This window comes from Physeter macrocephalus, chromosome 11 (assembly GCF_002837175.3).
Source record: "Physeter macrocephalus isolate SW-GA chromosome 11, ASM283717v5, whole genome shotgun sequence".
Classification (NCBI taxonomy): Eukaryota; Metazoa; Chordata; class Mammalia; order Artiodactyla; family Physeteridae; genus Physeter; species Physeter macrocephalus.
The window spans coordinates 92,901,960-92,915,833 of record NC_041224.1 but is presented as its reverse complement, the minus strand read 5'-3'; positions in this window follow the sequence as shown (position 1 = coordinate 92,915,833).

Genomic DNA, 13,874 nt, shown 5'->3' with positions numbered 1-13,874 from the left:
TAAATTAAAACAACGAAGAAGATGTACTGAGACATAAAGTTATGGGGTATTTTCCTGGCACATTCCTTTCTAATTTACAACCTAGGAACACGACTTCCAGAAAAGCTCTGCTGCCCTAGAAACGAGATTTAGGAATGGAGAAACGCTGCCGCTGTGTGGCCGTTTCCCACAACAGCAGCTTTCAACCCAGCGCTAATGGTCACTAAATATTAACAACAAAAGCAGCCTGTAAGTGACACACACACTCAAAAAAAATCCAGGGTCGAAAATCGACCAAACACTTCAAAAGAGGGCAAGGTTTTAAGAAGACAATTTCAAGAGATATATTTTACTCGCATTTCGTTTTTTTTTACAACAACAAAAAGGCATGGAAAAATGTTCATTAGGAATTATTAAAGACATGCAAATCCAATCTACAAAAACATATGAGCTCACACCGGTGAGAATGACCATCAGCAAAACTTCTGCAAACAATAAATGCTGAAGGGGCTGTGAAGAAATGCATACCTTCAGCTCTAAGTGGGACTAAACTGGTAAGAGCCACTAATGTAAACCAAATGGAGGTGCTTTTAAAAGGTACACATTGAGCTACCATAGGATCCAGCAGGCCCACTCCAGGGACTATGACCTAGGAAGACAAAAAGACACAGGCAGGCAAAACTGCACTGCAGCAGTTATACAGTAGCCAAGAAAGGGAAGCTACCAAAAAGTCCATCAACTGATGAATGGAAAAGAAGAACTGGTACATGTACAGGTAGAAAATTAGCCAAGGAAAAACAGGGAAGAATGCCGTTTGCAGCACCATTGATGACTCTAGAGGTAATCACAACTTGAAGTAAGTCAGAAAGCAAAGGACACATATCCTATGATATCACTTATTGGTGTTACCTAAAAAATGGATACCAATGAAGATTTTTCACAGAGAAAGGCAATCAAAGTTTCAATCAACAAACGTAAGGTTAACCAAAAGGAATGGTTTGAGATTGGATAAATTAGAATATTGGGATACGCAGTGATATACCAACACATGTGAAATATATAAGCACCAAAGACCTACGCAATAGCAAGAGATGACTATTCAATATCGTGTGGTAACCCACATGGGAAATGAATCCGAAGATGAATAGATTAATGTGTATGTGTAAAAGAACCACATCTTGAACACCTAGAACAAACAAAACACTGTAATCAAATTTGCTGTGATACAAATAAAAATTAAGAAAACCAAAAAGAAGTAATGAGACATAATCTTATCGGGATTTTCCTGGCACATTCCATTCTAATTTACAAGTTGAAACATTACACCCCTGAAGGCTCTTTTGCTGTAGTAACCAGACTTGGGAATGGAGAAATGCGACAGCCTTGTGACCGTCTCCTGCAAAAGCAGCTTTAAACACAGTGCGAAGGGTCACTTAATATTCACAAGAATTGCAGCTCTGTAGATGACACATGCCCTCAAAAACAATCCTAGGTTTGAATATCGAAGAAAAAATTCAAAAGTGGGCAAACTTCCAAGAAGACAATTTCAAGAGGCATATTTAAATTACTTTTTTCGTTTCTTTTTTTTTTTGGTTTAACAATAAAGGCCATGGAAAAAGCTCAACGTCAGGAATTAATAAAGACATGCAAATCCAATCTACAAAAACTTTTACCTGACAACAGTCAGAATGATCATAAGCAAAAATCTCTAAACAATAAATGCTCAAGGGGTTTTAGAGAACTGTGTACCCTCTAGCTGCTGGTGGGATGTCCACTGGTAACAGCCAGTAGTGAGAATAGAAAGGAGGTGCGTTTAAAGGTAAAAATTGAGCTACCATATGATCTGGTAAGCCCACTATGGGGCCTATCACCTGAGAAGACCAGAATCAAAGGACACAGGCTCACAATCCTACACTGCAGCACTATTTACCTTAGCCAAGACTTGGAACAACCAAAATGTCCCTCAACAGATGAATCCACAAAGAAGAAGTGGTCCGTGTACCCAAAGGAATATTAATCCGATAAAAAATATAAATTAAATATAAAAAAGCAAAGATAAGTAAGGAGACATAAGCTTTGGGGCTGTCTCCGTGCACAATGCACTCTACTTTACAACCAAGGAACACTACTTCCAGGGAGGTACTGTTTCCCTAGTAACCAGAGTGGGGAATGTAGAAATGCTGCCGCCCTGTGGCCGTCTGCCCCAACAGCAGCTTTAAAACCTGTGCTAGGGGCTTCCCTGGTGGCGCAGTGGTTGCGCGTCCGCCTGCCGATGCAGGCAAACAAACAAAAAAAAACCTGTGCTAAAGGTCACTTGATATTCACAAGGGCTGGAGGGCTATAAGTGATACCTGCCAACAAAATGTGTTGAGGGAGGTAATGGCCAAAAAAGTTCAAAATATGGCAGATACTTCAAGAAACCATTTAAATAGGTAAGCTGTACTCACTCTAAAAAAAAAAAAAAGGACATGGCTATAAGCTGAATATAAGGAATTATTAGACATATGCAAATCCAACCACAAAACGGTATCAGCTCACAGCAGTCAGAATGAACATCAGGAAAAATATACAAACAATAAATCCTGAAGGGGTTGTGGAGAGATGCATACCCTCAACGAAAGTGGCTCGTAAACTGGTAAGTGCCACGAACGAAAACAGAATGGAAGTGCCTTTAAAGGTAAACATTGAGATACCATATGATCCCGCAGGCCCACTCCTTGGCCTATAACCTAAGAAGACAGAAATATAAAGACACAGGCAGGCAAAATGGCACTGCAGCTGTATTACAATAGCCAAGACGTGGAAACAACCAAAAAGTCCAAGAGACAAATGGACATAGAAGAACTGGTACGAGTACAGATGGAATATTTGCCACGGAAAAAAAGCAATGCAGTTTGCGGAACCATAGATGAGTCTGGAGGTAATCACACAACTTGAAGTAAGTCAGAAAGCGAAAGACACATATCCCATGATATCAATTACACGTGTTACCTAAACATTGATACCAATGAAGATATTTCCACAGATAAAGGCAATCACAGATTTATTAAACAAACTATGGTTAACCAATTGGAAAGTTGTGAAGATTGGATACATTAGGGTATTGGGGTTAACAGAGACATACCAACACATGTGAAATATATAATCACTAAAGACCTACGGAATTCCAAGAGAAGACTACTCACCACTGTGTCATAACCTACATGGCAAATGGATCCCAAGATGAATGGATATATGTATAGGTGTAAAACAAACACATCTTGCACACCTAGAACAAAAAAAAATTATTATCAAATTTGCTGTGATAAATAATAAAAATTAAAGAAACGAAGAATAAGTAATGAGGCATAAAATTATGGGGGTTGTTTTGCAACATTCTATTCTAATTTACAACCTAGCAACACGATCCCCAGGGAGGCTCTTCTGCCCTAGTAACCAGATTTGGGAATGGAGAAATACTGCCGCCTAGTGGCCGTTTTCCATAACAACTGCTTTAAACCCAGGGGTCATGGTCACTTAATAGTCATGATTTTTGCAGACCTGTACATGACACCTGCACTCAATAAAAATCCTAGGGTCAAAAATTGACCAAAACATTCAAAAGGGGGCAACCTTTAAAGAAGACCTATTCAACAGGGAATTGTATTCGCATTTTTCTTTTTTTTTTTAACAAACAAACAAGAAAAGGCATGGGAAAATACTCAGCATTAGGAATTATGGAAGACATGCAAATCCAATCTACAAAAACCTATCAGCTCACAGCAGTCAGAATGACCATCAGCGAAAAAACTACAAATAATAAATGCTGAAGTGGCTGTGGAGAAATGCATACCCTCAGCTCTAATGGGAAGTAAACTGGTAAGAGCCACTAATGAAAACAGAACGGAGGTGCCTTTAAAAGGTAAACATTGAGCTACAATTCCATCCAGCAGGCCAACTGCTGGGTATATCACCTGAGAAGACTAGAATCAAAAAGACACAGACTGGTAATCCTGACCTCCAGCAATATTTACCTTAGCCAACTCTTAGAAGCAACCAAAATGTCCATCAACAGATGAATGCACAAAGAAGTAGTGGTCCGTGTACACAATGGAATATTACTCTGATAAAAATATAAATTAAATATGAAAAACAAACATAAGCAAGAAGACATAAGCTCATGGAGGTTTATCCAGGCACATTCCAGTGTAATTTATGAGCAAAGAACATGACTTACAGGAAGGTTCTGTTTCTCTAGTAACCAGAGGGGGGAATGTAGAAATGTTGACGCCCTGTGGCTGTTACCCGAAACAGGAGCTGGAAAACCTGTGCTATTGGTCACTTCATATTCACAAGAACTGCAGGGCTGTAAATGACACCTGCCCTCAAAATGGCTTGAAGGAGGTAATGGCCAAAAAAATTCAAAATGTGGCACATACTTCAAGAAAACAATTTGAATAGGTAAGTTGTACTCACTCTTTTTTTTTTAAAAAAAGGGCATGGCTAAAAGCTCAATATAAGGAATTATTAGATGCTTGCAAATCCACCACAAAAAGGTATCAACTCACACAGTAAGAATGATCATCAGCAAAAAAAAAGCCATACAAACAATAAATGTTGAAGGGGTTGTGGAGAAACACATACCCTCAAATTTAAGTGGGATGTAAACTGGTAAGAGCCACTAATGAAAACAGAATAGAGGTGCCTTTAAAAGGTAAACAATGAGGTACCATATGATCCAGCAGGCCCACTCCTGGGCCTATAACCTAAGAAAAGAGAATTGTAGCGACACAGGCAGGCAAAACTGTACTGCAGCAGTATTACAATAACCAAGACATGGAAGCAACCAAAAAGTCCATCAACAGATGAATGGACAAAGAAGAACTGGTACATGTACAGATGGAATATTAGCCAAGGAAAAAATGAAACAATGCCGTTTGCAGCACCATAGATGAGTCTAGAAGTAATCACACACTTGAAGTAAGTCAGAAAGTGAAGAACACATATCTTATATCACTTATAGCTGTTACATAAAAATTGATAGCAATGAAGATATTTCCACAGAAAAAGGTAATCACAGATTCAATAAACAAACGTATGGTTAACCAAATGGAAAGGTGTGAGGATTGGATAAATTAAGATATTGAGGGTAACAGAGATATACAAACACATGTGAAATATATAAGCACCAAACACCTACGCAATACCAAGAGAGGACTACTCAACATTGTCTCATTTTCTACATGGGAAATGGATCTGAAAATGAATGGATATATGTATACGTGTAAAAGAACCACTTCTTGCACACCTAGAACAAAGAAAACATTGTAATCAAATTTGCTGTGATAACAAATAAAATTAAAATAAAAAAACGAACAAGAAGCAATGAGACATATACTTATGGGGGTTTTTCCTGGCATATTCCATTCTAATTACAAGCTAGGAACAGGACTCCCAGAAAGGCCCTTTTCTGTAGTAACCAGATTTGGGAATGGAGAAATGCTTTAGCCTTGTGGCGTTTCCTGTAACAGCACCTTTAAACACAGTGCTAAGGGTCACTTAATATTCACAAGAATTGCAGATCTGTAAATGACACCTTCCCTCAAAAAAAACCCTGGGGTCAAAAATTGACCAAAAAACTCAAAAAGTGTAACCTTAAAAAACACAATTTCAAGAAGCATATTTTACTCATTTTTTTTCTTTTTTTTTGTTTGTTTAACAAAAAAGGGCATAGAAAAAGATCAACAACAGGAATTAATAAAGACATGCAAATCCAATATACAAAAGCTTTCAACTCACAACAGTCACAATGATCATCAGTAAAAAGGCTACAAACAATAAATGCTGAAGGGGATTTAGAGAACTGTGTACCCTCTAGCTGCTGGTGGGATGTCAACTGGTAACAGCCAGTAGTGAGAACAGAATGGACGTGCACTTAAAGGTACAAATTGAGCTACTGAATGATCTGGTAGGCCCACTGCTGGGCCTATCACATGAGAAGACCAGGTTCAAAAAGACACAGGGTGGCAATCCTACACTACAGCAATATTTACTATAGTCAAGACTTGGAAGCAACCAAAATGTCCATCAACAGATGAATGCACAAAGAAGAAGTGGTTTATGTACACAATGGAATATTAGCTATGGAAAAGCATGAAACAGTGCCATTTGCACCACCATTGAAGGACCTAGAGATAATCACAACTTGAAGTAAGAAAGAAACTGAAAGACAGATATCCTAGGATATCACTTATAGGTGTTACCTAAAAATTGATAGCCATGAACTTATTTTCAAGAGAAGGACACTCATGGATTGAAACAACAAAATTATGTTTAACCAAATGGAAAGGTGTGAGGAATGCTTAAAATAGGATATGGGGGTGGACAAACAGATACTAATACATATGAAATATATAATCACCAAAGACCTATGGAAAACCCAGAGAAGTGTATTCAACAGTCTGTAATAACCTAAATGGGAAAGATCCATAGATGAATACATGTAACATAGATATACTGAACCAGATTCTGTACACATAGAACAAACACACCATTTTTATCAAACTTACTCTGAATAAAAAAAATTATTTTTAAAAAAGAAACAAGAAGGAGATATAAGCTCTTGGGGGTTTACCCTAGCACATTCCATTACTAATTGGCACACTACTAACACAATTTCCAGGAAGGCTCTGTTGCTCAAGGACCCAGAGTTGGAGATGTAGAAATGCTGCCTTTTGTGACCGTTTCCCGGAAGAGTGGCTTTAAACCAACAGATAATGGTCACTTAATATTTACAAGGATTCACAGCTGTAAAGGACACCTGTCTTCAAAAAAGACTCCTGAGGTAGGGAACGGCCAAAAAAATTAAAAACAGAGCAAACTTTTCAAGAAGATAGTATGAAAAGGTAAATTTTACACACTCTTTTAAAAAACAGAAAGGAAAATGGATAAAAGCTCAACATCAGGAATTATTAGACTCATGCGAATTTAATCTACACAACGGCTTCAACTCACACCAGTTAAATGACCATCAGCAAGATATCTACAAACAATAAATTCTGAAGGGGATTTAGAGAAGTGTGTACACTCTAGCTGCTGGTGAGAGGTAAAGTGGTAAATGCCGATAATGAGAACAGAAAGGAGCTGTGTTTAAAAGTAAAAATTGAGCTACCATTTAATACAGCAGGCCCACCGCTGGGCTGATCACCTTACAATACCAGAATCGACAATACACAGGCTGGCAAAGCTGCACTGCAGCCATATTCACAGTAGGCAAGGCATAGATGCAACCACAATGTTCATCAATAGATGAATGGACAAAGAAGAAGTGGTTCATGTACACAATGGAATATTACTCCGATAAAAAATAGAAATTAAATATAAAAAACAAACATAAGTAAGGAAAGATAAGCTTTGGAGGTTTATCCGGTCACATTCCACTTGAATTTACAACTGAAGAACACGACATCCAGGAAGGTTCTGTTTCCCTAGTAACAAAGGAGGGGAGTGTAGAAATGCTGAGGCCCTGTGGCCGTTACCCGCAACAGCAGCTTTAAAACCTGTCGCTTCATATTCAAAAGGACTGCAGGGCTGTAAATGACACCTGGCCTCAAAATGTCTTGAGGGAAGTAATGGCCAAAGAAAGTCAAAATGTGGCCCATACTTCAAGAAAACAATTTGAATAGGTAAGTTGTACTGACTCTTTAAAAAAAAAAAAAAAAAGGACATGTCTAAAACCTCAATATAAGGAATAATCTAGACACATGTAAATCCACCACAAAGAGGTATCAGCTCACACCAGTAAGAATGACCATCAGCAAAAAAAATCTAAAAACAATAAATGCTGAAAGGGTTGTGGAGAAAAGCATACCCTCAACTTTAAGTGGGATGTAAACTGCTAAGAGCCACTTATGAAAACCCAATAGAGGTGCCCTTAAAAGGTAAAGATTGAGCTACCATATGATGCAGCAGGCACACTTCTGGGCCTATAACCAAACAAGGCAGAATTTGAAAGACACAGGCAGGCAAAATTGCACTGCAGCAGTATTACAACAACCAAGACATTCAAGCAAACAAAAAGTCCATCAACGATGAATGGAAAAAGAAAAAGTGGTACATGCACAGATGGAATATTAGCCAAGGAAAAAAAATGAAACAATGCAGTTTGCAGCATCATAGATGAGTCTGGAGGCAATCACACAGATTGAAGTAAGTCAGAGAGTGAAAGACACATATCCTATAATATCAATTTTAGGTGTGACCTAAAAATTGATACCAATGAAGGTATTTCCACAGAGCAAGGCAATCACAGATTCATTAAACAAACTTATGGCTAACCAAATGGAAAGTTGTGAGGATTGAATACATTAGGATATTGGGGTTAACAGATATATACAAACACGTGTGAAATTTATAATCACCAAAGACCTACAGAATACCAAGAGAAGATTACTTAACATTGTCTCATAACTTACATGGCAAATGGATCCGAGGATGAATAGATAAATGTATATGTGTAAAAGAAATACATCTTGCACACCTAGAACAAACGTAATCAAATTTGCTGTGATAAAAAATAAAAATTAAATTAAAAAAAAGAACAAGAAGTAATGAGGCAAAAATTTATGAGGGTTCTTTCTCCACACTGCATTCTAACTTACAGCCTTGGAACAAGGCTTCCAGGGAGGCTCTGTTGGCCTAGTAAGCAGATTTGGGAATGGAGAAATGCTGCACTGTTTTAGCCGTTTCCTGCAACAGCAGCTTTAAACCGAGTGCAAATGGTCACTTAAGAGTCACAATGATTGCAGGCCTGTAAATGACACCTGCCCTCAAAAAAAATCCTGGGGTCGAAAAAACACCAAAAAATGCAAAAGAGGGCAACCTTTCAAGAACACAATTTCAAGAGGCCTATTTTACTCATATTTTTTCTTTTCTTTTTTGTTCTTTAACCAAAAAGGGGCAGAGAAAAATGCTCAACATCAGAAATTAATAAAGACATGAAAATCCAATCTACAAAAACGTACACCTCACAACAGTCAAAATGATCATTAGCAAAAAAATCTACAAACAAATTCTGAAGGGGTTGTAGAGAACTGTGTACCCTCTACCTGCTGGTGGGATGTAAAATGGTAACAGCCAGTAGAGAGAAGAAAATGGACATGCATTTAAAGGTAAAAATTGAGCTACCATATGATCTGGTTAGCCCACTTCTGGGCCTATCACCTGAGAAAGCGAGAATCAAAAAGACACAGGGTGGAAATCCTACACTGCAGCAATATTTACATTGGCCAAGACTTGGAAGCAACCGAAATGTCCATCAACAAATGAATGCACAAGAAGAAGTGGTTTATGTACACAATGGAATGTTAGCCATGGGAAAGAATGAAAAAGTGCCATTTTCACCAACAAAGAAGGATCTAGAGATAATCACACAACTAGAAGTAAGAAAAAAACCCAAATACAGATATCCTATGATATCACTTATAGGTGTTACCTAAAAATTGATACCCATGAACTTATCTCCTAGAGAAGGACACTCATAGATTAAGAAAACAAAATTACATTTAACCAAATGGAAAGGTGTGAGGAATGGATAACCTAGGATATGGGGGTGATAGACCTATACTAATACATATGAAACATATAATCACCAAAGACCTATGGAATAGCAAGAGAGGTCTACTCAACACTCTGTAATAACCTACATGGGAAAGGATCCAAAGATGAATAGATCGATACATAGATAAACCAGATTCTGTTCACCCAGAAAAAACACAACATTTAATCAAATTTCCTCTGATAAAAAATAAAAATTAAATTTAAAAAACACACAAGAAGTAAGGAGATACAAGCTGTTGGGGGTTTGACTTGGCACATTCCACTCTAATTTGCAGCCTACTAACACGATTTCCAGAAAGGCTGTCTTGCCCATGTACCCAGAGTTGTAAATGTAGCAATGCTGCCGCCTTGTGGCCGTTTCCCACAAGAGCGGCTTTAAACCCACAGCTAAGGATCATTTAATATTCACAAGGACTCAGGGCTGTAAAGGACACTTGGCCTCAAAAAATGTCCTGAGGGAGGGAATGTCCAAAAAACTCAAAACAGTGCAAATTTTTCAAGAAAATCATACAAAAAATTAAGTTTTACTCACTATTTTAAAATAAAAAAAGGAAAATGGCTAAAAGCTCAACATCAGGAATTATTAGACTCATGCAAATCTAATCTACAAAAAGGTTTCAACACACCCCTGTCGAATGACCATCAGCAAAAAGTCTACAAAAAATATGCTGAAGAGGTTTTAAAGAACTGTGTACCTTCTAGCTGCTGCTGAGATGTAAAGTGGTAAGAGCCAATGATGAGAACAGAAAGGAGCTGCGTCTCAAAGTAAAAATTGAGCTACCATTTGATCCATCAGGCCCACTGCTGGGCCTATCACCTGAGAAGATCAGAATTGACAAGACACAGGCTGACAAAGCTGCACTGCAGCCATATTCACAATAGCCAAGAAATGGAAGCAACCAAAATGTCCCTCAACAGATGAATGCACACGAAGAAGTGATCCATGTACACAATGGAATATTAACCATTGAAAACAGTGAAACACTCCTCTTTTTAGCACCATAAATGGGCCTAGAGATTATCAGAGAACATGAGGTAAGTCGGAAAGCAAGATAAATATCATATCACTTATAGGTGTTATCTTACAACTGATACAAATTAACTTATTTCCACAGAGAAGACACTCACAGACTTAGAAAACAAACTCTGGTTATCTAAAAGGAAAGGTGGGAGGAATGGAAAAATTAAGATTAGGGTTACCATACATATACCAATACATATTAAATACATATATCAAAAAGACCGACCACATACCAAGGAAGGGCTACTGAACACTCTGTATTAATTTGCATGAGAAGAGGATCTGTACATGAATAGATATATATAATATACAAATGAACCAGATTGTGTACACTTAGAACAAATACTATTCTAAACATTACCCTGATTAGAAGAAATACATTAAAACAATGAACAAGAAGTACTGAGACATAAACTTATGGGGGGTTTTCCTGACACATTCCATTCTAATTTACAAACTAGAAACATGACTTCCAGGAAAGATCTACTGCCCCAGTAAGCAGATTTGGGAATGGAGAAACGCTGCCACCTTGTGGCCGTTTCCCACAACAGCAGCTTTAAACCCAGTGCTAATGGTCACTTAATATTAACAATAATTGCAGCCCCCTAAATGACACCTGCCCTCAAAAAAAATCCAGAGGTAGAAAATCAACCAAAAAATTCAAAAGAGGGAAACCTTTCATAATTCAGAACAATGATAGTGACAATGATCCAGGGCCTTGGAAAAAGAATGAGGGCAAAGATCGAGAAGATGCAAGAAATGTTTAACAGACACCTAGAAGAATTAAAAAAGAAACACTTAGAAGATTTAAAGAACAAACAAACAGAGATGAACAATACAATAACTGAAGTGAAAAATACACTAGATGAAATCAATAGCAGAATAACCGAGGCAGAAGAACGGATAAGTGACCTGGAGCCAGAACGGAGGAATTCACTCCCAAGGAACAGAGAAAAGAAAATAGAATGAAAAGAAATGAAGACAGCCTAAGAGACCTCTGGGACTACATTAAACGCAACAACATTCACATTGTAGGGGTCCCAGAAAGAGAAGAGAGAGAGAGAAAGGACCCGAGAAAATATTTGAAGAGATTATTTTCAAAAATTTCCTTAACATGGGAAAGGAAATAGGCACCCAAGTCCAGGAAGCGCAGAGAGTCCTAGGCAGGATAAGCCCAAGGAGAAACATGCCGAGACACATAATAATCAAATTGACAAAAATTAAAGATTCTAATCATTACCCTGATTAGAAGAAATACATTAAAACAATGAACAAGAAGTACTGAGACATAAACTTATGGGGGGTTTTCCTGACACATTCCATTCTAATTTACAAACTAGAAACATGACTTCCAGGAAAGATCTACTGCCCCAGTAAGCAGATTTGGGAATGGAGAAACGCTGCCACCTTGTGGCCGTTTCCCACAACAGCAGCTTTAAACCCAGTGCTAATGGTCACTTAATATTAACAATAATTGCAGCCCCCTAAATGACACCTGCCCTCAAAAAAAATCCAGAGGTAGAAAATCAACCAAAAAATTCAAAAGAGGGAAACCTTTCATAATTCAGAACAATGATAGTGACAATGATCCAGGGCCTTGGAAAAAGAATGAGGGCAAAGATCGAGAAGATGCAAGAAATGTTTAACAGACACCTAGAAGAATTAAAAAAGAAACACTTAGAAGATTTAAAGAACAAACAAACAGAGATGAACAATACAATAACTGAAGTGAAAAATACACTAGATGAAATCAATAGCAGAATAACCGAGGCAGAAGAACGGATAAGTGACCTGGAGCCAGAACGGAGGAATTCACTCCCAAGGAACAGAGAAAAGAAAATAGAATGAAAAGAAATGAAGACAGCCTAAGAGACCTCTGGGACTACATTAAACGCAACAACATTCACATTGTAGGGGTCCCAGAAAGAGAAGAGAGAGAGAGAAAGGACCCGAGAAAATATTTGAAGAGATTATTTTCAAAAAGTTCCTTAACATGGGAAAGGAAATAGGCACCCAAGTCCAGGAAGCGCAGAGAGTCCTAGGCAGGATAAGCCCAAGGAGAAACATGCCGAGACACATAATAATCAAATTGACAAAAATTAAAGACAATGAAAAATTATTGAAAGCAACAAGGGAAAAACGACAAATAAAAGACAAGGGAACAGGTGATTTCTCAGCAGAAACTCTACAAGCCAGAAGGGAGTGGCATGATATAATTGCAGCCCCCTAAATGACACCTGCCCTCAAAAAAAATCCAGAGGTAGAAAATCAACCAAAAAATTCAAAAGAGGGAAACCTTTCATAATTCAGAACAATGATAGTGACAATGATCCAGGGCCTTGGAAAAAGAATGAGGGCAAAGATCGAGAAGATGCAAGAAATGTTTAACAGACACCTAGAAGAATTAAAAAAGAAACACTTAGAAGATTTAAAGAACAAACAAACAGAGATGAACAATACAATAACTGAAGTGAAAAATACACTAGATGAAATCAATAGCAGAATAACCGAGGCAGAAGAACGGATAAGTGACCTGGAGCCAGAACGGAGGAATTCACTCCCAAGGAACAGAGAAAAGAAAATAGAATGAAAAGAAATGAAGACAGCCTAAGAGACCTCTGGGACTACATTAAACGCAACAACATTCACATTGTAGGGGTCCCAGAAAGAGAAGAGAGAGAGAGAAAGGACCCGAGAAAATATTTGAAGAGATTATTTTCAAAAAGTTCCTTAACATGGGAAAGGAAATAGGCACCCAAGTCCAGGAAGCGCAGAGAGTCCTAGGCAGGATAAGCCCAAGGAGAAACATGCCGAGACACATAATAATCAAATTGACAAAAATTAAAGACAATGAAAAATTATTGAAAGCAACAAGGGAAAAACGACAAATAAAAGACAAGGGAACAGGTGATTTCTCAGCAGAAACTCTACAAGCCAGAAGGGAGTGGCATGATATATTTAAAGTGATGAAAGGGAAGAATGAACCTACACCAAGAGTACACTACCCAGCAAGGATCTCATCCAGATTCAACAGAGAAATCAAAATCTTTACAGACATGCAAAAGCTAAGAGAGTTCAGCACCACAAAACCAGCTCTACAAATGCTAAAAGAACTTCTCTAAGTGGGAAACACAAGAGAGGAAAAGGACCTGAAATCAATAGCAGAATAACCGAGGCAGAAGAACGGATAAGTGACCTGGAGCCAGAACGGAGGAATTCACTCCCAAGGAACAGAGAAAAGAAAATAGAATGAAAAGAAATGAAGACAGCCTAAGAG